The following is a 25,019-nucleotide window of genomic DNA, read 5'->3' as shown; positions in this document are numbered from 1 at the left end:
ATGATCATCAATGCATCTAATGAAGACAGCTACCTGCGCCAAGTAGGGACACGGCAGGTATTTTCGTCTGTCCGTCATAGTCTCGAAAACCAATAAAAGAGACGCTTTTTTGTAAAACTCATACGTACACTCAAAATAATTGTCACTTCAATTCCACTATAAAAAGTCATGTGGACTTTAAAATTCGAAACTCTCATCGGCCTTACTGGAATCAAATAAAACTTATTCAAATCACAAGTGCATCTTAATAAGAAATGTGGTGGAATTAATTAGAAAACATAGAAAATAATATCTATATACTCTTTAAGTGAATTCTACTCAAAGCGAATGTATGAAAAATATATGAGTGGGGTTCTCAGAGCGAAATGTATGTTCATTAACAATCGCTAATGAAACATTTTGCAAAAGCATTATGAGAACGATTTGCAAAAACATGGTCTGAGTGTGAATTAACTTTCTACTCACTTTTTTGTCCTCGTCCGCTTCTAGTGGACGGGATATCAATTACAGGGATACTATAGATAAACATTATCGAAGTTTCACTTAAAATTTAAGTACTTGGCCAAACAAAAATTCACTTAAATTTGATTTTATTTTCTAGTGAATTAAAAATAATGAGTGCCATCACTAATGAATCATTTAACTTTTACATCCGAAACTACATGGAAAATATCTGCATATGTTTTCAAGTAGCTTCTAAGTGAAAATTATTTTGAGTGTAGTTTCATTCATTTTGACAAAATATCACTAACAGCAAAACTGGCTCGTACTGCATTTTCTGGCTTCGTGTTTGTCAGAGTGAAGTGAGTTTCCTGCTTAGATAATCAACTGTTTCACAAATAATTTGAATCAATAATGGAAATTTAAATTAAATTAGCATCTTATCTTTGAAGCTTCTTTAACATTTGTTATCTTCCTAGTTGAGTGTAAATGTCGTATGCATGTTTGGTTCCGTAATGTCGTTTCAGATCATATTCTTTCAACACAGCAACACTTTCCGAACAATTTGAGAAAACCGGCTTTCCTTTGTCGAACGTGAAAACGTGGTTTTCCACATCAACCTTTCGTTTCATTGGGTCACTCTGGTTCTGGTCACTCAATCCAGCCTTTTAAAAATATGTAAACTATTTTATTATGATTCCAATACGAATAAAAGGAATTATTGGAACACGTTAAGTTAATGGCTTGATTACCAGACATTTTTTTAAACCGGTGATATCTTATAATATGTATTAATAAATTATGAAAAAGGCATCTCGAGCTACATATAAAAGCTTGTGAGCCGGTTATGAAGTATTTTCTACCACGGTGCGCGGGCCACAAAAAATGGAGCTGAGGACCGCATCCGGCCCGCGGGCTGTACGTTGGGCAGCCCTGCTATAGATCGCTTCCCCAGAGGAAAGTACGAATGAACAAATAAGATAGGTTCAACCATCCTGCATTTCGTGGCGATAGGGGTCCTTTGGGATGTCCCGTTCGACGTACTCTACTTCAACGAAAACCTCCTAGTTGTCGGAGTCCATCGCCGTGGTACTTTCACGCAAAAAAAAAACGTTCCCGAATATGTGAACCAGCAAAAACACACCGTGATTTAAGTCATGGTTTCGGGAACACCAGTCACGCTTTTTTGCGTGTTTCCAGTTTGTGTGGTATATGTCTATTGACCTGGCGGAAATCTACCGGGCATCGATAAAAAGGTAAGCAATGTAGGCGACGATTCTCCTCGCCCTGTTCTCCTTTTGGGGGACATGAACGCGCAATACCCGACCTGAGATGATTCTATAGAATCCTATAGGTCTGTTCCCTGAGGCTCCTGTGGCGTCTGTTGCATTCCCACGCCACTAGAGATTGTCGTAAAATCCCATGATGGGATGGAAATAGGAGCAATGGGATGAAGTGCCGAACCGTTCCCCTATATATTGCTAATATTGATTTATTTATCGAAATTTAGAATTTTTTCCGTGGAACATTTTGATTTTTTTTATGGAAAATTCTTTTTTTATAATTGCAGTTTTTGCTTTTAAGGTCACTCCTGATAGAATCCAAGTTTTAAAGTGCTCGCGTTTTCGGGGGCACACCACTCGATACGGAAGCAACGCACAACTGTCATTTTTATTTTTTCACGCATGCTGCGACGCAGCAAAGCTGAATCAACAAAAATGAAAAAATAGAAATGACAATTGTGCGTTGCTTCCGTATCGAGTGGTGTGCCCGCGAAAACGCGAGCACTTTGAAACTGGGATTCTGTCAGGAGTGACCTTAACAGTGCCAATTTATTTTTGTTTTGTGGAAAACTCTGAACTGTTTATGAAAATTTTAATCTTCTGGAAATTTTATAATTATTTATTGCTCATACCCTGATTTCTTTATTGGCAATTCCCTATTTTTTATGGAAAGTTTCTAATTCATCATGGACATTTTATTTTGCTGCTATTTGATATCTGATACCTATAAACCGGACTATATCTTAATCAGAAATTTGGAATATTGAAAGCATTTCGTAAGGGGCTTTTCTTAGCCGTGCGGTGGGATGTGCGGCTACAAAGCAAGACCAATAACTGTAGAAGCGGTAGAAGCGCTATAGATGAATAGCTGCGAGGCGGCAATGTCTCAGGGGAGCACAAGGCACAATCGTTTCTATGTGCTTGAAACTATATCGGACTATATGTTGTCATACCGAATGTCATACAAAATTGAATGTAGTCCGAATTCAAACACGTATTAGGCAAAGAAGCTATTGTTCAGCACACAAATTCCAAACGTTCAAACATACAAGAAATCCAACATAATAAATTTTATCATGGCCCATAAATTTCCGAAGCGTTCGATTGAAAACCTGCAACAAAGCTAAGAAACATAGGTGATGACAAATTGTGAGAACCTCGTCGCCTTTTTCAAAGATAGCTGAGCACTACATCCCATCAAATGTACTGAACCACGATACCAGGCAGAACCCCGTTGATTGATATGATGGTTATTTGTGTGTCATAATTCGTTCGGCGAAACCCTATCACGTGAAAGGTTACCTCCATAACAGTTTAATTATAAAGTTCTAATTTCATACACTCGGCTTCGGCGACCCCAAAGTTTGCAACATTGCTAATATCAATCAACCGGTGGTGGTTCGTTCAATAGCTTCGAGCAAATAATTCCCAAAGCTCCGTCGCCGACTTCAGTGGCGACGCAACCAACAACGGAATCTGTTGTTCTTCTCCATTCATACTTTGGCATTATGCAGGAAGAGAGGTTTGTCAGGGGTTACAATTTGTATTCCGATTAACACCTCTTCGATCCCTTGGAGATTTTTTAAACGATAAAGCAATTTGATTTTGCAATTGAATCCTATTCCGTCCCAAGACAGTTATGAGTTCTTTGAATTGAAAGATATCAGAGATTTTTTTTAGGGACGAATCGAGCTTAGGAACCGCTGCCCTATAATGTTGCAGTTTGGCAGTTGCTGCTGGCTGGCACGAAAGGCGATGTCACGTCAAAGATAATTTGTTGTCCGCGATTGTGGCTGCGAATAACGTGCCGGATCGGTGTTCAGCCTCATCGTCTTGGCTTTTGCTTGAAACGGCTCTCCCCCAGAGATGTGAGTGTTGATGTGACGAGTGGGTCTGTAATTTCAAGATCATCAAAAGTGAAATCCTGCGCCGCGTCGTCTTCGTCGTTATCGATGCTAGTGGGTATGAAGTTCGTTGGCTTAGAACTTTTGCTTTTCATGCGAAGATGTTCGACGTAAGCGCATGTCAGCACGAGAAGCACACTGACGGAAATACCGCAGACATAAACTGTTGATGCCGCCGCTGGCGATTGTTGGTTCAAGTAATCGATAAACTTTATTGATTTTGCTTCTGTTGCGATTGACGTAGATAAGTGATTGACGTGTGAATTGTTTTAATGTTGCAACCAATGTTGATATTTATTCTTTCATTTTGTGTTTTTAGTAGTGAGGATATCAGAAAAATTACATAACATGCAATGTACCAAAAGTAAGCTGACTGTATGGTTCTAACGTCAGAAGAAAAAGGAAAGCTTGCTCAGTAATTCAAGAATTAAAAGTCTTAACAGCGATTTATACCCTTCCGAAGAATTGCTGGCATTCGCTGAAGCTTAGTTCTTCTTTAAAGCAACAGTCTGGGATCGAATCCCATCTAGGGAAAGTGGTTACATTTTCCGAATCAAATCTTTCACACACTTCAAACGGTTTAGGGTCATTTGGCCAAATACCGTTTGGCCGAATGTCGCTTGGCCGAATAGTTGAAATACGTTTCTTACGGAAGAAGAAAGAGGGAAAAAGAAGGAAGGAAAAAGGAAGATGGAAGAAGTAAGCAGGGAGAAGGAAGGAAGAATAAAAAAGAAGGGAGGCAGAAGGAAGAAAAAAGAAAGAAAATTAAAGAATGAAAAAGGAATAATGAAAACGGAAGAAGGAAAAACGAAGAAGGACGAATGAGACAGGAAGAAGGAAGAAGGAAAAAGGACGAATGAAGAAAGAAGAATGAAGGAATAAGGAAGAAGGAAGAAAGAAGAAGAAAGAAGGAAGAAGGAAGAAGGAAGCAGGAAGAAGGAAGAAGAAAGCAGGAAGAAGGAAGAATTGAAGAAGGAAGAAAGAAGAAGGAAGAAGGAAGAAGGAAGAAAGAATAAGGAAGAAGGAAGAAGAAAGAAGGAAGAAGGAAGAAAGAAAAAAGGAGGAAGTAGGAAGAATGGAAGGAGGAAGGGAAGGAAGAAAGAAGAATGTAGAAAGAAGAAGTAGAAGGAAAAATTAATGAGAAAAAAACGGAAGAAGGCAGAAAGAATAAGGAAGAAGGAAGAAAGAAGAAGGTAGAAGGTAGAAGGAAGAAGGAAGAAAGAGGCAAGAAGAAGGAAAAAGAAAGAAGGAAGATAGAAAAAGGAAGAAGAAAGAAGGAAGCAAGAAGCATGAAGATGGAAGAAGGAATAAGGAAGAAGCAAGATGGAAGAAAGAAAAAAGAAAAATAAGAAGGGAGAAGAAAAACATGAAGAAGGGAGAAGGAAGAAAGAACGAAGTAAGAAGAAGGACAAAAGACGAAGGCAGAAGTTCTCTGTTTTCAACTCAATTTTTTCTTCCCACTTTCCACTTCTCACTTCTCACTTCCTTCTTTTTATTTTTTTTCTTCTTCTTATTGGCATTATATCTTCACACTGGGACAGAGCCGCCTTGCAGCTTAGTGTTCATTAAGCACTTCCACAGTTATTAACTGCGAGGTTTCTAAGCCAAGTTACCATTTCTGCATTCGTATATCATTAGGGTGACACGATGATGCTTTTATGCCCAGGGAAGTCGAGACAATTTCCAAACCAAAAATTGCCCAGACTGGCACCGGAAATCGAACTCAGCCACCCTCAGCATGATCTTGCTTAGTAGCAGCGCGTCTTACCGCACGGCCCGCTTCTTCTCATTATTCACCTCTAATTTCATACTCTTCACTACTAGTAACCTGAAGTAATTTTTTAACTATTCGGCCAAACGGCATTCAGCCAAATGAAGTTCGACCAAACGGCATTCGGCGTAATGGCCTGACACCCTTCAAACATTGTAATTCTGGAGCATTTATTTCTAATTTAATTGTGAGTGCAAAAAAATGTATATAAACATTTCGACGGTTCCGTGCAATACTGACACAATTCGCTTTTAACAAAGCCCGAAAAGTGTTTAAAGTTTCACTTGACAAATACCCAGGGCAAAATTCACAATACATCAAAAGTTTGCGTTTTTTTTTAATTTGACGATGTTTCCAAAAGTTCTAATCAATCAAGCCTTTCAATTCTAGACCAATATTTGAAAAGGGCGTAACAGCCAAATTTTATTCCTTCGTCTGCATATTTAGCAATCGTGATCCTTTACTCGTCGCGTCGCGTATTGTCAGGTCTATTTAGTGTCTCACCTAACACTAGAACTTAGGTTTATACACTTTAAGCGGCACACGGTTGCTTTGGCGGTTGCTTTCACGGATACATGCGGCTTTTTATAGAAGTTCATCAGAGCCTTCTGTCAAACCCCACCACTTCCTAGGCAAGCCCCATTACTCGAAGTGACCTGGGGATCATCAAAATCTTGGACATAGTCCATGTTGACTCTTTCTACATAAGCAGGTGTTCTCAGGTTCCTATAAATTGCTCAGGCCACGCAAATAGTTCGGTGAGGGCTTCTTTTTTTAAAGCACGAATTATTATGTCGCAGTTTTCTGAAAGTTTCAAATTTAGATTCCACCAATAGACCATATGTAATCGAATGTGTATTCGAAGCATTTAAGGTGAAGGTTGGTTGAGTACCCAAATTGTTTGGTTGCTTTATACAAAAGTGTGACAAAGGGTGACGGGTCGTTGAAAACGGACCATTTTTACCTTACGTTACTAATGGATTTTCCCTAGGGTGCTCCAAAAAATCCACCATACGCCATTACGCCCACACAACTCCATCCAATGCTTCCAGTGCCCTCCAAAAATCTTCCGGTTTAGAATAAATTGACTGTGCACAGGCCGTTTTAAGTTTGTATTAAAATTAATTAGTATGGAAGAACTAAACTTTTCATTACACTGACTCCAATATTCGGTATAAGAAGTCGATTGATAATTTAGCAATTGCTATTAATAGATAAATCATAGTAATTAACCCTCAAAATTAGAAATATACACATTTGTAGTTTTCTGTATAGAAAACTAATATTTAAACTGAATCTAAAATGGTAAAATATCATTTTTTCATGTAATTCAAGCGTTTCTTAAGTGTGTTTTTTTTTGTCTTTTTTTGCGTTTGTTACAGCTTTTTTCAGCAATTATCATCTATCTACGGCATCTATCATTCATTTATTTAGTCTACATCTAAACAGATAACACTGAATCAACAATTTGACGCCACAATACACGGTTCGAGGCCGCATCTCTCCATCCTCGGATACGCCCCACGCTCGCCAAGTCGTTTTGCACCTGGTCTGCCCATCTCGCTCGCTGCGCTCCACGTCGTCTCGTACCTGCCGGATCGGAAGCGAACACCATCTTAGCAGGGTTGCTGTCCGGCATTCTTGCAACATGTCCTACCCATCGTACCCTTCCGGCTTTAGCTACCTTCTGGATACTGGATTCGCCGTAGAGCTGGGCGAGCTCATGGTTCATTCTTCGCCGCCACACACCGTCTTCTTGCACACCGCCAAAGATAATCCTAAGCACCCGTCTCTCGAATACTCCGAGTGCTTGCAAGTCCTCCTCGAGCATTGTTCATGTTTCATGTCCGTAAAGGACAACCGGTTCTTATTAGCGTCTTGTACATGACACATTTGGTGCGGTGGTGAATCATTTTTGACCGCAGTTTCTTCTGGAGCCCGTAGTAGGCCCGACTTCCATCGTCTATCGTAACACTGCTTCCCAGGCGGGCCCTGTCGCGCTCGGTTCCGCCCACAAGTATGTACTTTGTCTTTGACGCATTCACCACCAGTCCAACTTTTGTTGCTTCACGTTTCAGGCGGGTGTACAGTTCTGCCACCTTTGCAAATGTTCGGCCGACAATGTCCATGTCATCCGAAACAAATAAATTGACTGGATCTCCTGTCATAAGACGAGTTTAAACAATCCCATTGAATTCCACCACTTAATTGTATCTTGACAGATACGTATTTCGACCTCAACAGTAAGGCCGTCTTCAGTGTCTCGTACTTGACTCGACTGAAGACGAGACACTGAAGACGGCCTTACTGTTGAGGTCGAAATACGTATCTGTCAAGATACAATTAAGTGGTGGAATTCAATGGGATTGTTTAAACTCGTCTTATGACAGGTGAAAACATTCCACTAAAAAGCTCAAAATAATTTTCTTATTGACTGGATCTGTTGAAAATCGTACCCCGGCTGTTACACCCGGCTCTCCGCATGACACCTTCTAGCGCAATGTTGAACAGCAGGCACGAAAGTTTATCACCTTGTCTTAGTCCCCGGCGCGATTCGAACGAACTGGAGTGTTCGCCCGAAATCTTCACACAGTTTTGCACACCATCCACCGTTGCTTTGATCAGTCTGGTAAGCTTCCCAGGGAAGCTGTTCTCGTCCATGATTTTCCATAGCTCTACGCGGTCTATACTGTCGTATGCCGCCTTGAAATCAACGAACAGATGGTGCATTGGGACCTGGTATTCACGGCATTTTTGAAGGATTTGCCGTACAGTAAAGATCTGGTCCGTTGTCGAGCGGCCGGCAACGAAGCCGGTTTGATAACTTCCCACGAACTCATTCACTAATGGTGACAGACGACGGAAGATGATCTGGGATATCACTTTGTAGGCGGCATTAAGGATGGTGATCGCTCGAAAGTTCTCACACTCTAGCTTGTCGCCTTTCTTGTAGATGGGGCTTATAACCCCTTCCTTCAACTCCTCCGGTAGCTGTTCAGTTTCCCAGATTCTGACTATCAATTTAAGCAGGCAAGTGGCCAGCTTTTCCGGGCCCATCTTGGTGAGCTCAGCTCCGATACCATCCTTACCAGTTGCTTTATTGGTCTTTAGCTTTTGGATGGCATCCTTTACTTCCCTCAAGGTGAGGGCTGGTTGGCTTCCATCGTCCGCTGAACTGACGTAGTCATCTCCTCCGTTGCCTTGACTTTAACTGCCTGTACTCTCAGCGCCATTCAGATGTTCTTCGTAGTGCTGCTTCCACCTTTCGATCACTACATGTTCGTCCGTCAAGATGCTCCCATCATTATCCCGGTACATTTCGGCTCGCAGCACGAAGCCTTTTCGGAATACGTTGAGCTTCTGATAGAACTTACGTGTTTCTTGAGAACGGCACAGCTGTTCCATCCCTCGTACTCCGCTTCTTCCAGGCGGCGTTTCTTCTCCTGAAAAAGGCGGGTCTGCTGTCTCCGCTTCCGTCTATAACGTTCCACGTTCTGCCGGGTACCTTGCTGCAGCGCTACCCCCTGCGCTGCGTCCTTCTTCTCCAGAACCTGTCTGCACTCTTCGTTGAACCAATCGTTCCGTCGACTTCGTCCCATATACCCGACGTTGTTCTCCGCTGCATCTTTAATGGCTGCTTTGACTGTATTCCAGCAGTCCTCAAGAGGGTCGAGCTCACCCTCTTCCGGCAAAGATGTCTCGAAATACTGCGCGTATGCAGTGGTGACATCAGGTTGCTTCAGTCGCTCTAGGTCGTACCGCGGCGGTTGTCGATACCGAACATTGTTGATGACGGATAGTTTTGGGCGTAGTTTAACCATCACCAGATAGTGGTCAGAGTCGATGTAAGCGCCACGATATGTCCTGACGTCGATAATGTCGGAGAAGTGCCGTCCATCAATCAGAACGTGATCGATTTGTGATTCTGTCTGCAGTGTTGATCTCCAGGTGTACCGATACGGGAGGCTGTGTTGGAAGTAAGTGCTGCGAATGGCTATATTCTTGAAGGCGGCGAAATCGATTAGTCGTAGGCCTTTTTCGTTCGTCAGCCGGTGTGCGCTGAACTTCCCAATAATCGGTCTAAACTCCTCCTCTTGGCCAACCTGAGCGTTCAAATCTCCTATGATGATTTTGACGTCGTGGATTGGGCAGCTGTCGTACTCACGTTCAGGCTGCGTGTAGAATGCGTCCTTATCACCATCAGTGCTTCCGGAGTGTGGGCTATGGACGTTGATTATGCTGAAGTTGAAGAACCGGCCTTTGATCCTCAACCTTCACATTCTCTCATTGATCGGCCACAACCCGATCACGCGCCTTTGCATATCGCCCATCACTATGAAAGCTGTTCCCAGCTCGTGTGTGTTGCCGCAGCTCTGGTAGATGGTATGATTAGCTCTAAACGTTCGCATCATTGATCCCTTCCAACAAACCTCCTCAGCTCTACGATGCCGAATCCACGGTCCTTGAGTACATCGGCGAGTATGCGTGTGCTCCCGATGAAGTTGAGAGATTTGCAGTTCCACGAACCGAGTTTCCAATCGCTAGTCCCCTTTCGTCGCAGTGGTCTTCGTCGATGGTTCCGGTCCGTTCTCTCTTGTTGATTGTTCGTTGCGTATGTTTTTTTTAAAGGCTGGCTTGCAGGGCCTGACACCAAACCCCCTAAATTTGCGGAGGACCATGCCTCCTTATTCCTGGTGGACCAAGGTGCACAGTTTCACTTAGAGTCCCTCGCTGGCACTCGGACGACGATCAGCCGCCCCTAACATGGAGAACAGACGCTGTTGTGAGCCAATCCTGACATGGAGAACAGACGCTCCGTAAGATTTGCACCTCCGGAGAGTAACAAACTCCCCTTCCCTGTCGGCATACGACCATAGTTCCCACCGGGGTTGGTTACCCGATCTTCCCTAAGGTTGCTCGTATCCCGGCCAGCACCACGGGGAGGTAGGAATAGGAGTAGCTGGGTAAGAGGCTAAGGACCGCTAGATGGGGTCTATTTTATTCCTTCAGGTACGCGAAGTACCAATGGTACGCTTTACCCAGCGTTTGCCGTGCCTATATCCATAGTAAAATAAATTGAAAGCTTTTCTATGCCGATCAATTGCTTAACTATGTGTCTTGTGTGGTGAGCACAAAGGATACACTATGCCCAGAGAGTTGAGCACATTTCCCAATCGAAAGCATCTTAGATCGAGAATCGAACTTGGCATCTGCGGATTGGTAATCCTACAAGAATAACTGGGGACCCTGGCAACATAGATTTAAAAAATCCAAGCAATTGTTTCGCCCGACTATTTTTAATCACCTTTGGTGGTTTACCGTTTCGATGGCAAACCTTCTTGAATGCTCATCAGCTTATAAAACCATGCTTCCGGAACAATTTCTAAAATGTTGATACTAATTCAGTTTTTCGCAACAAAATTTTTGGGGCAACAAATTGGGTCAAAACCGTAACAAAAGCGGGACGTGATAAAATCGGAGGTAGACAAAATCGGGGAGTAACGAAATCGGGTCGACACTGTGTCACTTTCCATTAAGCTCTTCTCATTTCTTTCATTTTACTTTTAACTTTTCTCTTTCCACTTTTTACTTTTCACATCTCACCGTCATTTTTCACTATTCATTCCTCACTTGTCATTCGACCTAATGACCTTTCGGCCTAATGTCCGTTCTGCCTAATGACCCAGCATCGGTCCCACCTTCTTGGAAAAACATGTTTCCAAAACAATTCCAAGAATTTTGATACCTATATTGCCAGGGCTTCTTTTGAATGAATTTGTGGCCACACACTTAATTTTTTTTACCGGGATCTCAGCAAAATGTTAAACTTTTACCGAGTTTCGCACAGCCATGCCCCAGCAAACATGTTTTTTGTCGAGATTTCTGTCAAAATTGCTGAAAATTAGCAAATAATTTGCCGAAAAATCAGTTTTTATTTTGCTGGGCAGACGGCTGTGCGGATTTTTGCCGAAGGGCAGAATTAAAAACTGAGTGTGAACTATAGGGCCCACGAGAACCAATTTTGGGATGTCCGTTCCGGGACCACATGATCAGGTGGTCCTAATACATTGTGAAGTCATAATCCTCGAATTTTCTACGAAACTGGTGACCCAGGATACAAGAAATCATCATTTGGTTTCTATGTGATTCAGAATCCATAGCAAACGGAATCGTCCAAATTGGTTGAAATCTGACGAAGTTATAGTCATACCAAGAACATGGGTACCCGAGTACCCTGTCGGTACATTACGGGGTCAAAGTAATAAGAAACCCCTTCCCAAGTCCCCCCTTACTGGAGTTTCATTTTGATATCACCCACACCAATTTCCTGCGATGTTTAGTTCCCTAAAAAAATTCGCTTGAAAACGAAAAAGGTATCCGGGTAATGATTAGATTGAAGCTGAAACGTTCGATATAATTATTTAATATTTAAAACATGTAATGAAAGCATTAAATGAGAGCTGAAAAATGAAGATCATAGCATAATTATTCAATGACGGAATCATTTATACACTTTTATTTGAATATTTTTATTGCTGTTTTAAGTGAAATAATTGGATAGTTTTCTTCCCAAACGACTAGAAGATATCACACACAAGGTTTCTTATTTTCAAAACTTTCTCCAAGGAAGGAAAAGGAATAGTTGTTTCAAGTCAAGATTATGAAGAATACAAATGTAAATAGTTGTTGTAATAAAAGTTGTTCGTTTGTCATTCAAATTAATTGATTCTTTCCAAATACAACTTTTCTCAAACATATTCCATAATAGTGGATGTTTTAAATAAAATTATTTGTCTTAGCACATGCAAAGCCAGTATTTAGCAAGCAAGTCTTTTGATACGAACATTATTTATAGCTTTTTTTTCACTTTTCAAAAGACTATCCCATTTTATTCCACCACTTAGGTCAAGTAAGAAAACCAATAATGGCCTTACTGTTGGAGTCGCAATACGTAACTGTGAAGTAACAATCAAGTAATGGAATTAAATGGAATAGTATTAACTAGTTTTATGGCAAGTGAGATCGTCTTTGTTGCGAAACGATCTGTTTTCAAAATTTGGATTTAGCAGAAAATGAAAATATTTACTATTTACAGAGATGCCTAAAACGGCTGTATATTGCCAAAGTAGTGCTTCCAACACTCACGTTCAAGTATGTATGTGACAAAAACCATCAAAATACCATAATACAAACATAAGGGATATTTTTAGGGACATTTTGAGGTTTTGGCCAACCTTTGTTCTGGAGCGAACCACTGTGCACAGTGTGGTGATGTAATGCCAATAAGAAGAATAAGAAGAAACTGGGGGATCTAATTCTCATCAAGAAAACTTAAATGATTGTCTTGTATTGGTGTACATTGACTAATGCACTGTATGTATGTCTATAGGTCAGTGCTATTGCAAACGATAGCATTTCCACACCAAGTTCACAGGACACACCTGGGTCTAATTTCAAAAGACTTCTGTCTGATCATGAACTTGCGAGCAAAATCTTAATCACCAAAGCAATTTGCCATTCTGCTAAAACTCCAGGCATCAATGAAGGCGTGAAATGTTTTTCATTCAGCGGTATTTCAGATTTCAGACAGGCGGTATGCACGCAATAGGCGATGATGGGGCACGTCTCCGTGACAGATTGAGATCTCTTCATAATCGTGCTGGCAATGTGTGAAACGTCTTTAGTGGCCTTAGCGCGATAGGATCAATGCATTCAGGGGGTGGAGCTTTGGAAGCTTTTTTTATTGTTGCGAATAATAAGTCTATTTTTTAACCTGACGTCGGAGACTCATGGAAATACAAAAATGGGGAGCGAACGCCTATTTCTAATGGAAGTGAAGTCATTCGAGATAGTCGCAATTCACTTGATGAACAGCATCAAATCATGAGGACTTATTTTGCCATGCAAAATTAAATGAAATTTAAAAATTGCACGTCAGCGTCATAATACTCATATTCAGACGAATGACAACATGTTTAACCGAATTCATGGTAAACATACTTCTCTAATTAAGGAAAAGCCTTTACCTCACCAAATAGTACAGCATCGTTTGGCTTTACTACGAAACGCTACAATTATTGTCATGAAATTGAATGTCATGCAGCTCCTTTTGACTTTGGTGGACTTCATCAGCACCACTAAAACGATATCGTCTTCGTACAGAGATCTTGAAGCAACTACTATAGTGTGAAGGAGAATTATGAAATATTGCCCGGGTCTCTTTGTCGTGCCACAAATCATTACACAATGGTTTGATGAGTTTTTGTCGTGCCGCTGTTTCTAAACCGATTCTGCGCCGCAACACATGAAATTCTCGACGACGTCAAAGGGTCGACAGGGCAGCAGAGAATAAAAATAAACGTGATTTGATAAAAATAAATGACGATACGACTAGGGTGAAGGATCAGTTGTTTATTTGTGTTTGGGTCATTCATCATCCACCAATTCAAATTTCTTTAGATTCTCAGACCCTACACTTACATATATTTGGACCACCTAAGTATCTGAACGTAAGTGATTTTTTTCGTACTAGATTAATACTTTTATAGATGACCCGCTCTCCGATAGGACAATAGGTCGTTTCGCGACCTTCATCACAGCTCGTAGCTCAATCCTCATTTCCGAAATCCCTGACGCAGCCAATCGAAACTGAAGATCATCGTTCTTATCGGCGGTAGGGATCTTCCCATACATCAACTCGATAGTTGTCGATCTTCATCGATCGCGCACGGAAACCCCCCATTTAGAGAAAGAGAGAATGGACGAAGCCGCAGCCGGCTTGATGAGCTAATTTTATTCGGCATGTTAATTAACCGTAGTCCTCCGAGCTTATATGGAAGCGCCGCTGTCGATCACCGCCGTTTGACTTTAGTGGAATCTCGGCGATGATGCACACGCTACGGACGTCGATAGTACCGCCAGCCGGGTTGATATTTATTGAATTATGGGAGGCATTTGAGCCTGTAATGAATAAAAATGGATCTTAAAACAAACTTTGCGGGGGCCGATTGATTGCCAGATGCCGCACGTTCAAAATTAGATGTCACTGCAGTAAATTGTTGTTTAAAAGGTGTTTTACTGCGGCGCTTGAAATAGGATGTAAAGCAGAACAGAATGCCAGCAGTGTATGAGTCACATGAGTAAGATCCGTTTTGATGCATAGCCGTATGGTTGGTACAGAAATGTAATACTACAATTCTAAAAGGGTGAAGGCAGGCATTTTCGTCTTTTCGTCATAGTATCAAAAACCAATAAAAGAGACCTTTTTTTGCCAAGATCATCCGTACCAAATCGTAAGCTCAGGAGAAACGTTCTGCTACAGTGGAGGTCTAGCAAATGCCATACGACGACAGAAGGAAATACTTGCCGTGTCCCTTATATAGAAATATGACATGAGGTCGGCAAAATAATTTAAGTGTGTCGAATGATGAAATTAATTTAATTTAAGTAGGGGAAAGTGGCTTGTCGGCACATTTTATTTTGCCTTTCTCATACACTTAGAGTACGTAAAAGCTACAAAATCATTTCAAAAAAGAACTTTTTATAGTTATGTGTGTATATATGTATGTGTGTGTGCATGTGTAAACACGCTTTTGGGAACTTAGCATTGACCGATTTACTTGAAACAAGTTTCATTCGACGCGAAATCCTGTTCTGTTGTTTGCTATTTGAAATTGGTCAGATCGGACTATGGACTCAGAATTTGTGACCAGAATACTATTTTGTTAAACGCAAAGCACGCAAACACTAACTTGTTTTTTTGTGTGAATCTAACGCGCGAGAAAGGCACCAACACCGCTAGGTGGTTTAATAAGGTTTTTTTGCTCATTATTTTGTTTCTATAGCACATGAGGAAAGATGCATTAATTACGACAATGTAGTCGGTTGATACCACCCATAACATTTTTGTTGATACCAAACAATAACATTTTTTTTCAAATATAGACCAAAATTTAAAAAGCGTGGAACAGTTTAAATTTATTCCTTCCAATTCCTCGTCTACATTCATAACTAAATACATAGACAAAGAACCAGAAAGATTTTTTTGGCTTTTACGCCCTTTTCAAATGTTAGTCTATCGATTTCTAGCGTTCGAAAGAACGAATTTTGGCTGTTAAGCCTTTTTCACATGTTGGTCTAGAAATATCAATTTTTCAAACCAGCAACAAGGTTAAACTAACAACAAGCTACCTGCGTTTAATAAGACGCCGTCACTGATGATATTTCAAACACAAAAAGGGTTGCCTAAAACCGACCACATTTGGGTGCCGAAAACCGAATTTAACATCAATTTTGGAAAAAAAAAGTTTTTCTTTTTGCCTTTCTCGTACAACAAAGTTGTACCGAAAGGCTATCATTTCACTCCGCAAACGAACTTTTTATAGAAGCCTCTGAGACCCATAGTATTATATACAAATCGACTCAGCTCGACGAGCTGAGCACATGTCTGTTTGTCCGTGTGTATGTATGTGTTTAGTGTGTATGTGTGTGTATGTGTGTGTGTATGTGTGTGCACAAAAGCTATAAAAAAACATTAGACAACTTTTCGTATAGTAATCCTTAACCGATTTTCTCGCATCAAGTTTCATTCGACAGGGGAAAAGCCTTGTTGATCACTATTGAATTTTATAACGATCGGTAATTGCGTTTAAAAGTTATGAAGAAAATGGTACATCGGACCATTTAAATCCCTTATAAGGTTGGTGTCTTAACTAAATGCGAGAAAGGCACCACCAGCGCTAGGTGGATTAATCTGGGTTTTTAACACGTAATTAGTACTAATTCTGCAAAATGGTGGGTTGACATCAAGGAAGGAGCGCCCAACAGAGCTCTGCCCATCTTACGCTTTCACGGGTCGTCCGATGACAAAAGACCGCCAGCTAAGGGTTGCTTACTTAGCTGGTAGTGCAGCCTGGGCACTGTTGTCCTTTTGACAGCAGCTAGAGTGAGAAGGTACGCCTCAAGCGTCTGTTCACCAGGAGGTGCGGCTCAAACAGCGTCTGCCTGGTACCCAGCAGCTGATTAACGAAATGCTGTATCGCGTCAGCTATACCTAAGGTGGCAGTCCCATCATCGCGATGTAGGTAACGCGATCCTGGTGAGGTAGCTTACTGAAGCCTCTCAAAAACCACGAAAACTGGAGATAGAAGAAAGAGAGATCTTTTTGTTTAGCAACCGATCCGGCAACGAAATAAGGACTATGATTGGAAACTCGGTACCTGGAATGTCAGGACCCCAAATGAACCTGGACGAGTGAGCCTTCTGGCTCGCGAACTGCAGAAGGTTGGAGCTATTCAAGAAGTCCGATGGCCCAGATCCGGAGAACGTGAATTCCAAGCCGTGGACCCCACGACCAACACTGCATTCAAGCACATAATTCAAGTGTAACATCTATCACAACGGGTGCGGAAAAGGAGAGCATGGAGCTGGTTTCGTAGTGATGGGCAAGCAGATTAACATTGACGAACATTGACTCTGATCACTACCTCGTTGTCAGTAAAATTTGATCACGGTTGTCAACTGTATCGAACGAAAGATCACAGCGAACGATGCGTTACAATATCCAGCGATTGTCGGCGGAAAGAGTATCGGCTGAGTACCACCAGAAGCTCGACGAACGGATAAGTGCAATCAACGTTAGCGACAACATCAACGATCTATAGGAGTCGATCCATGGAGCGGTGAGCACAACAGCACGAGAAGTGGTAGGCACTGCACAGAGGCGTCTCAGGACGGTTGGTTCGATGTGGTTCGAGTGACAGACGAGAAGAACGTTGCCAGAAGCCGGATGTTGGTGTCGGGTGCCCGATAAAATAGAGATCGGTACAAGGAAGCAAGAGCAGCCAAAAAACGGACCCACCGCAGGAAGAAGTAAGAATATGAAGAACAAGTGATTAGCAAGGCGCAGGAAAAAAATGGAGCAGAGCGATATGCGGAGGTTTTATGAGTCTGTCAATGGCGTGCGAGAAAGACAGCGCCATCTCCCGTCATGTGCAAAGACCAACTAGGGAATTTGCTGACAGATAAAACCGAAGTGGCTGCCAGGTGGAAACAATACTTCGAGACTTTGTTGAAAAGTGGAAGTGACGGTGCATCGGTGAGAAGAATAAATATTAGCGACGATGGACAGGCTGTGGAGTCGCTTACACTAGATGAGGTTAAAAATAGCTAGTAAAGAGATGAACATGGCAGTGAGCAGCTTTATGAAGTTCTGCACCATATTATGTCGAAACTATGGGAACACGCGGAAATGCCTGCTAGCTGGTTGGATGGCCTCATTTGCCAATTACCGAGGGATAACCCTCCTTAATGCGGCGTACAAATTATGTCCCGTATTCTGTTCAACAGATTGAAACCGCTTGAAGAGTCCTTCGTCGGCGAATACCAAGCAAGTTTCAAATGTTTACCCTGAGACAAATCCTTGAAAATCTCCGGGAGTACAACTTGCACACACATCATCTGTTTATTGATTTTAAGGCGGCGTACGATTGAGTAAAACGGAATGAATTATGGCAAATTATGCTTGAACATGATTTTCCGGCGAAACTGATACGGGTGATTCGTATAACGTTGGACGGATTGAAATCAAGTGTAAGGGTTGCGGTTGAAATATCGACGTTTTCGTTACCTTAGATGGAAAAAAGCAGGGTGATAATATAGCGCTCGAAGGAGCGATTAGGAGAGCTGGTGTGCAAAGAAGCGGTATCATTATCACAAAATCGCATATGCTCCTGGGATTTGCGGATGAGATCGATATTATAGCGTTTGATCGCCGTGCCGTGGAAGAGGCTTTTGTGCCTTTTAGGAGGGAGACAGAGAGGATTACATGGAAGTACATGGTCGCTGGCAACCAACGTGGTAGCGAAATGGTGCTGGATGGTTAAAAATTTGAAGTGGTAGAAGAATTTGTGTATCTTGGAACATTAGTGACGTGCGAAAATGATGTTACCCGCGAGGTGAAAAGGCGTTTTGCAGCTGCAAATAGGGCTTATTATGGACTTCGTAATCAGCTTAAGTCCCGTAGTCTGCAAACGAAAACAAAACTCGCGCTGTATACTACTCTGATTCTTCCGGTGGCTTTATACGGCTATGAAACATGGACGATTTAAGGAGGCTGATCGGAGAGCTTTCGGAGTGTTTGAGCGTAAGATGCTGCGGACAATACTCGGCGGTAAACAGGAGAACGGTATCTGGCGGCGTCGCATGAATCACGAATTGTACCAGGTGTATAAAGGGCTGGATATTAATAAGCTTATACAACACGGCAGACTACGGTGGGCTGGTCACGTTGTTCATGTGCCGGAAGAACCTCAAGCGAAGATAATATTTAGTAGAAAACCCGGAAGAGGCCGCAGGCTTCGTGGAAGGCCGCGTACACTATGGCTTTTTGCAGTTAAAGAGGACTTGAGGGCGCTCAATGTTCAGGGTGACTGGAAGCGATTGGCCCAGGATCGAGTCCAGTGGAGAAGGATACTCCATTCGGCGTAGGTTCATCGAAGAGCTGTAGCCCATCAAGTTCCAAGTAATAAAGGATACTCAATGAAATTAACTTTTTAATCAATTTACACTACTGAAAAACACTAATCATATTATCGAAAAAAAAACTTTTGAGTGGGATTTCACTTGTCTATAAAATATTTTGTTCGTAAAACGAAACACATGCGACTGTTGAGTTTGGTTTTGGGCACAAAATCATCGTACTGATATTACCCAAACATGATGCTTGTCAGAATACGGAGCTTCTGCTTTATGTCATAACCCAGTCAACACAAAACCGTATATGATGCAACATAAGATGCTAAAGTGGAGGCGATATACGTACATATTGTATGGGGAAGTACCTATATGGCCTCCACTTTAGCATCATATGTGACATCATATACGATCTTGTGCTGGCTGGGAAGTTATCTTGGGGTGCCGACAACCGACCAGTGCCGGTAACCGACTACCTTCCCCTATATGTTAATTTCGCATGTTTCTATCAGAAACCACTTCTGACATGATTGTAATTCAGGTATACATCATGATAATAAACATTTAAATATGTACCTTTTATCACCTTTATGCCTTAATAACAATATTTCATTTAATCGTAACTCTCAAACAGATTGTTTTGATGTTGATGTCCACATTTTGGCGATTTCATTTACTAGTGCTGGTGACAAAGAAAAATACATACGATTTGATAGTTCGGTACCCAACATGTTTCGAACAGCAGAACAAAGGGAACCGAAGCGACAATCTTTATCTTGTAACTAAAATATCTTTTGCGTGAACGGAGCACCGAATGAGGTTTATTTGATTTTGAAATTGATCAAGTAAGCCAGCCGATAGCTTTCGCTGCACATTATCTTGATCTTCGTTATCGTCCTGCTCAAACATTACTTCTGTTACCAAGTCTCGTTCAAATTCTACTTTCAGCTCTCTCACAGCAGCACACATGTTTGTTCCATTGTTGACAGTCACGGAGAACTATTAGTCAAGAGATAAACCGTAAATCTCTTCAGTGCTTCGAGAATTCTTGTTTTTAGAAAACTTGCAGTTGAGAAACTTTTAGCATTGCTGAAACAATTTTAATAATAAATTGATTATTTGTTGCGGTTGTGGCGTGATGCGGAATCAATTTTCAAGCTGATTAACTTTCTTGCCATCTCCTCCTTCATCACCTGCCTGATGTTGTCTGCTGCCATGGTAAGATGATTTTTGACATTGGATCTTTTATGTTTGAACTTCAATGCATTAGTAATTGGATCGATTAATACCTTGAATCCTTCCCAGTCCAGACTGGCAAGCGGCATGTTATGGCAGGAAATAAGTTTTAAAATAGCCTCCAAGCCAACAGCTGCCGGTCAATAGCGATTGGTCGCTTCGCTATTAAGGCTCCCCCAGACCTAAGCGATTTCATCGCCGCGACGGAGACAACTAGTCGCCGCGATTCTTTCGTTGGGTCGCTGCAGGCAGTGTTCTATTTACGCTTCCATACCAACGGCGATAGAATCGCTGTCGCCAAGCGATAGAATCGCGTCGCGACTGTTGCGTCGCGTGTGTTTGGGGGAACCTTTATTCGCGTTTTTTGAGACAGTATCCTGATTTTTGAAAAGCCCTTTCAAGGGAGCAATGTCCGGATTGAATCCGGCAGTGCCGCACAAAGTTTTGAGCATCAAAAGTTTTTTGTTCATAATTGCAACCACTATGCTCACTGCGGGCTCTTGATCCTTCGAAAATAATGAGTTCGGATGTAATTTCAGCTAACGTTTTTAAATTTAATTTCTTTTCCTTGAGCGAATACCTCCGCTCATTCAGGAGTCGGTTGATTTTGGTACAGTAGATTTAGTTTCCATCACTTTTCACTGAACATATAACGATTTTACGGTCTTAAGAAACGCTGCCACTTACTGCGATACTGTTTCGAGGCCAATTTCAGAAAATATAAAACAATTTAGATGTTACTGAAAGGCTTTCATTAGGAATGAAAATATTATTAATTCAGTAGAAAACCGAATTATAGCCGCTAACGAAGTTGGATTTTTCTCACAATCCATACGTTAAATCTAACTTCGGAAGTGGTGCGCTGCGCTGTATAGCGCCTCTCCAAGTGAAAACAGCGCACCACTTCCGAAGTTAGGCTTAACGTATGGATTGTGAGAAAAATCCAACTTCGTTAGCTGCTATAATTCTGTTAAGAAAATTATTTTGAGCTTTTTAGAGGAATGTTTCCACTTGTCATAAGACGAGTTTGTACAATCCCATTTAATTCCACCACTTAATTGTACCTTGACAGATACGTATTTCGACCTCAACAGTAAGGACGTCTTCAGTGTCTCGTACTTGACTGGAGTAGTCGACTAGTCGACGAAGACAACCTTACTGTTAAGTTCGAAATTCGTATCTGTCAAGGTACAATTAAGTGGTGGAATTAAATGGGATTGTACAAACTCGTCTTATGACAAGTGCTTTATATTTGTTCTATTTGACCTCCCTTTAACCTCTCTAGACACATTTTATTATGAGCGAGAAAGGCATCATCACCGCTAGGTGGATTAATGTTTTTTTTTTTCATAAAAGCAATGAAAATAAAATTGCTCGACAAGGGGTTGATTTGTCATAGCTCAACATTCGTCCGATATCGGAGTTATACGTGAGGCTCATAGGGCTTGATTTTTCATAGCTCGACATCCGTTCGATATCGGACTTCACGTCGAGGCTCATTTGTTATGTCGAAGCAAACGGGGCAAAATCGTTGGATATGAGGCGGATCGTCCAACCCTTGGAAGTATCGGGCTTAGTCGGGCAGATCGTCGCTCTTCTAATCCGACTTATGAGTCCGACATTTTCCTAGAGGGCACTGAATTGTATTATAATGGTCACCTGTGATAGATCAAAGTGTGCCGCGGCCGCGAGTTGACGCGATTATTTTTCCGCTGAATTGCTTCCGTCATTTTCTTTAGTTGTTTTTGTTGTTAGGCTATAATTCGGTTTTCTACTGAATTGATAATAACTTGGCATCATGTCGTTTACGAACGAAGAGCAAAGAAAATAAAGTAAAATGAACACTCAATGAATAAATACTCTGGTGTTGATTGCGTATCAGAATGAAATGTATCATTCTTTTATTTTCTTTTCTGGAAAAAATCTAGACCAACATATGAAAAGGACGTAACAGCCAAAATTTATTCCTTCTGATTTTTCATCTACATATATAGCCACATATGTGGACAAAGAATCAGAAGGAATAAATGTTGGCTATTAGGCCCTTTTCAAATGTTGGTACGAAATAAGACAAGAAATAACAAATAACATTACGTTCATGCGTTGAAATATTGCAGCACTGATCTTAATTGTATGCATCGGTATGTCGTCGAGGACAACACATAACTGATACAGTATATAGATAAATCAGATGTGCTATGCTTCCTGTGTGTGTGGTTCATCTCAGTAAAAAAATATAAAGGATATCAAATACTTACTTCAGGATTCAAAAGTATGGTATAATTCATAATGTACCTATATTGTATATTTTTCTATACTTTTATTTCTTTTTCGTAATAGGAAGAACGAATTGCAAAAATATTTTCCGTTGAGTTGATCCACTGTAGGGATTATGAAACATTTCTACGCGTGGCGATAGCGAGAGAGAGCAAACATTGCATTTCCTGAAATGCAACACGAAGTTTTGGGGAAAATCGAAAGTGACATAACCGACGTGGAAACAGCCATGATAAATAAAAAAGCGCAGAAATAATACATAAAAATTCTGATTGGTATAAAGTTAGTAAAAAAATGTATGTAGTGAAATTAAAAAAGTACGACCACAACGCGTGCACAAAGGAAACAAATTTCATTGATTTTGGATTTGACAGTCTACGCCAAACCCAAGTAACGATTACAAATTTCGTTGCAATACTAACAACATCGAGAACTACTAGGGTATCGTGAAGAAAGATTTAAGGTCAAGAGTGATTGAGATTAGGAAAATGCCAATACCAGCGGAGAAGCTTATTGTGTATCTAAAGAATCAAACACGAGCAAAGGTCGTACGCTATCGTGAAAAAATTACGAAAGGTAGATTGAATGCTCAAAAAGGGGCATTTATACCAAAGAAATCAGCAAACACTTCAACATAGCAGCAGCGATCAAACACGCCATCATCGACAACACACAAGACTAAAGTAAGTTATACCCAAATTGTATATATCGGCTTTTTACAGATGCGCTTTGCTTAAATTAAATTTAATTAATTATTGCCTGATTTTCTGAAAATTTTCTCGCGGACTATGCTTCAGGAAAGGAACCACAGCGCTTACTGCGCTCCGTTCTGGAAAACACAGCTTAGAACAGAACAGAACAGAACGAAGATTCGTTCAAGAGTATCAAATTCAATATAAGTATTATTTACCGATTCAGAAGAACTCCATAACGGAAATCAACTCATCTTGTCAATGCAAGCCCTTGTAATACACATTGGTTTAATGCTGATGTTCTAGGTTCCCCAAATAGTTTTGGAGTTCAGATCAATTAGTTTACTCCGCTTGGTATCAAATCAAAATCGAAGCAAATTAGTTTGAGACAGCCGTTCTAGGTTCTCTAAAGTACTTTCAGTTCAGCCTACTAGTTCAACTATACTGCCGTGAATCGCATATTTGTCCCATATGAATAGGAAACCCAGCAAAGATGGGACAGATATGCGATTCACGGCAGTATATACGTCTGGCATTCAATCGAAATCAACCCAGCATGTCTATACAAGTCAATAGAGCACTCGCGTATAGATAATTCTTCTTTTATGTTTGACGTAAACTACGTCAAGACTCGGATACGGGGTGTAATATGAAAATTTCCAAATTCGAGACCGTCACGAAATTAGGCGAGATTTCAATCGCTAATAGCGTTATCAATCGAATATTTCTTTCCAAACCCACCATACATTTCTGAACCAACCATTCCCGTTCTTACATAGCGCATTCAAAATTAATTGCCTACTTTTGGGGTATTATCTATTATTGAACTGTGGTGTAAGCGTGTTAGCTGATCGAAACTGTCTCATAAAATGGCTTAAAGGAAACAATGGAACAGGATCATGCGTCGAATGCAACTTGTTGCCAGCAAACCGGTTAAGAATAAGTGCATAAAAAATGAATGACATTTTTTAGGCGATTTTTACGTATAAATTTCAACCGTCTAAGACGAGTTTAGTACTCTCCATTTAATTCCATACGTATTTCGACCACAACTGTGTGGTCGTCTTCAGTGTCTCGTACTTGACTCGAGTCAAGTCAAGTCGGTAATTCTGATCTATGCATTTTATGAATATTTTTTTACACATTTTCAAGAATACTTGATAAACGTCAAAAAATGCATGGATTATAGTAATAAATAGAAAATACTTTTTACACATTACTGAGTATGCCAATGCCAACTACAAGCAAATAAGCTTAAAAAGTAACCTTGTGTAGTAATGAGAATCTCAAGCGGCTACAAGTCGCCATTTTTGAACATGCGTTCCGATCGAAAAGTCACTTTTTACTTTTTAAATATTTTAAAGCTTGATTTGCATTTTGCAGAAGTAAAAATGGAGGAGATTATCAAACGATGACGAAACTAACAGGTAATTCTTTTTGTTGTTGCTTGCATTGATTTCATAAATTGTAAAACGCAAAGGTCTGTGTTGCCCGGAATCCGGATGCAGTACCCGTGTTTGTATGGTTATGTGGATGTGCATAAGGCGCATATTAAAGAATACCACAAAATAAATATTAGCGCAAGGAACTCGATCCCCTTCCGGTGTGTTGATTGTGGCACAATCTCCACTTGCTTTAAACGGCTTAAGGACCACATAGTGAAGCATCATCCATGTCCCTAACAAGATCCGGAAGAGCCGGATGAACTGCAGGATAACGTTTTGGAGCAAATGGATACTGATGTCGAAAAGGTTTCTCCATTTGCTGAAGAGATCTCATCAATCCGCACTATTCTGCGGAGTCTATTTCAAAAGAAGGGTTGATGGCCATTGCTGCAGATTTCATCACTGCTATGTTTCCCTAACCGAGACTAAAGTGCAACTATTTATGAAACACTCTATTAACATTTTGGGTGCATATCAGAAATTTGTTTTTGGCCTAA

The 25,019-nt window shown here is 41.0% G+C and overlaps 1 pseudogene; it reads left to right on the top strand.

Annotated features, from left to right (window-relative positions):
• LOC134209228 (uncharacterized) lies at positions 1-23,023 on the top strand (annotated as a pseudogene).
• Positions 23,024-25,019: the final 1,996 nt, after the last annotated feature.

The sequence above is a fragment of the Armigeres subalbatus genome, chromosome 2, assembly GCF_024139115.2.
Source record: "Armigeres subalbatus isolate Guangzhou_Male chromosome 2, GZ_Asu_2, whole genome shotgun sequence".
Taxonomy (NCBI): Eukaryota; Metazoa; Arthropoda; class Insecta; order Diptera; family Culicidae; genus Armigeres; species Armigeres subalbatus.
Note: the sequence above shows the minus strand (reverse complement) of the source record. Positions and strands in the feature narration are given on the sequence as shown.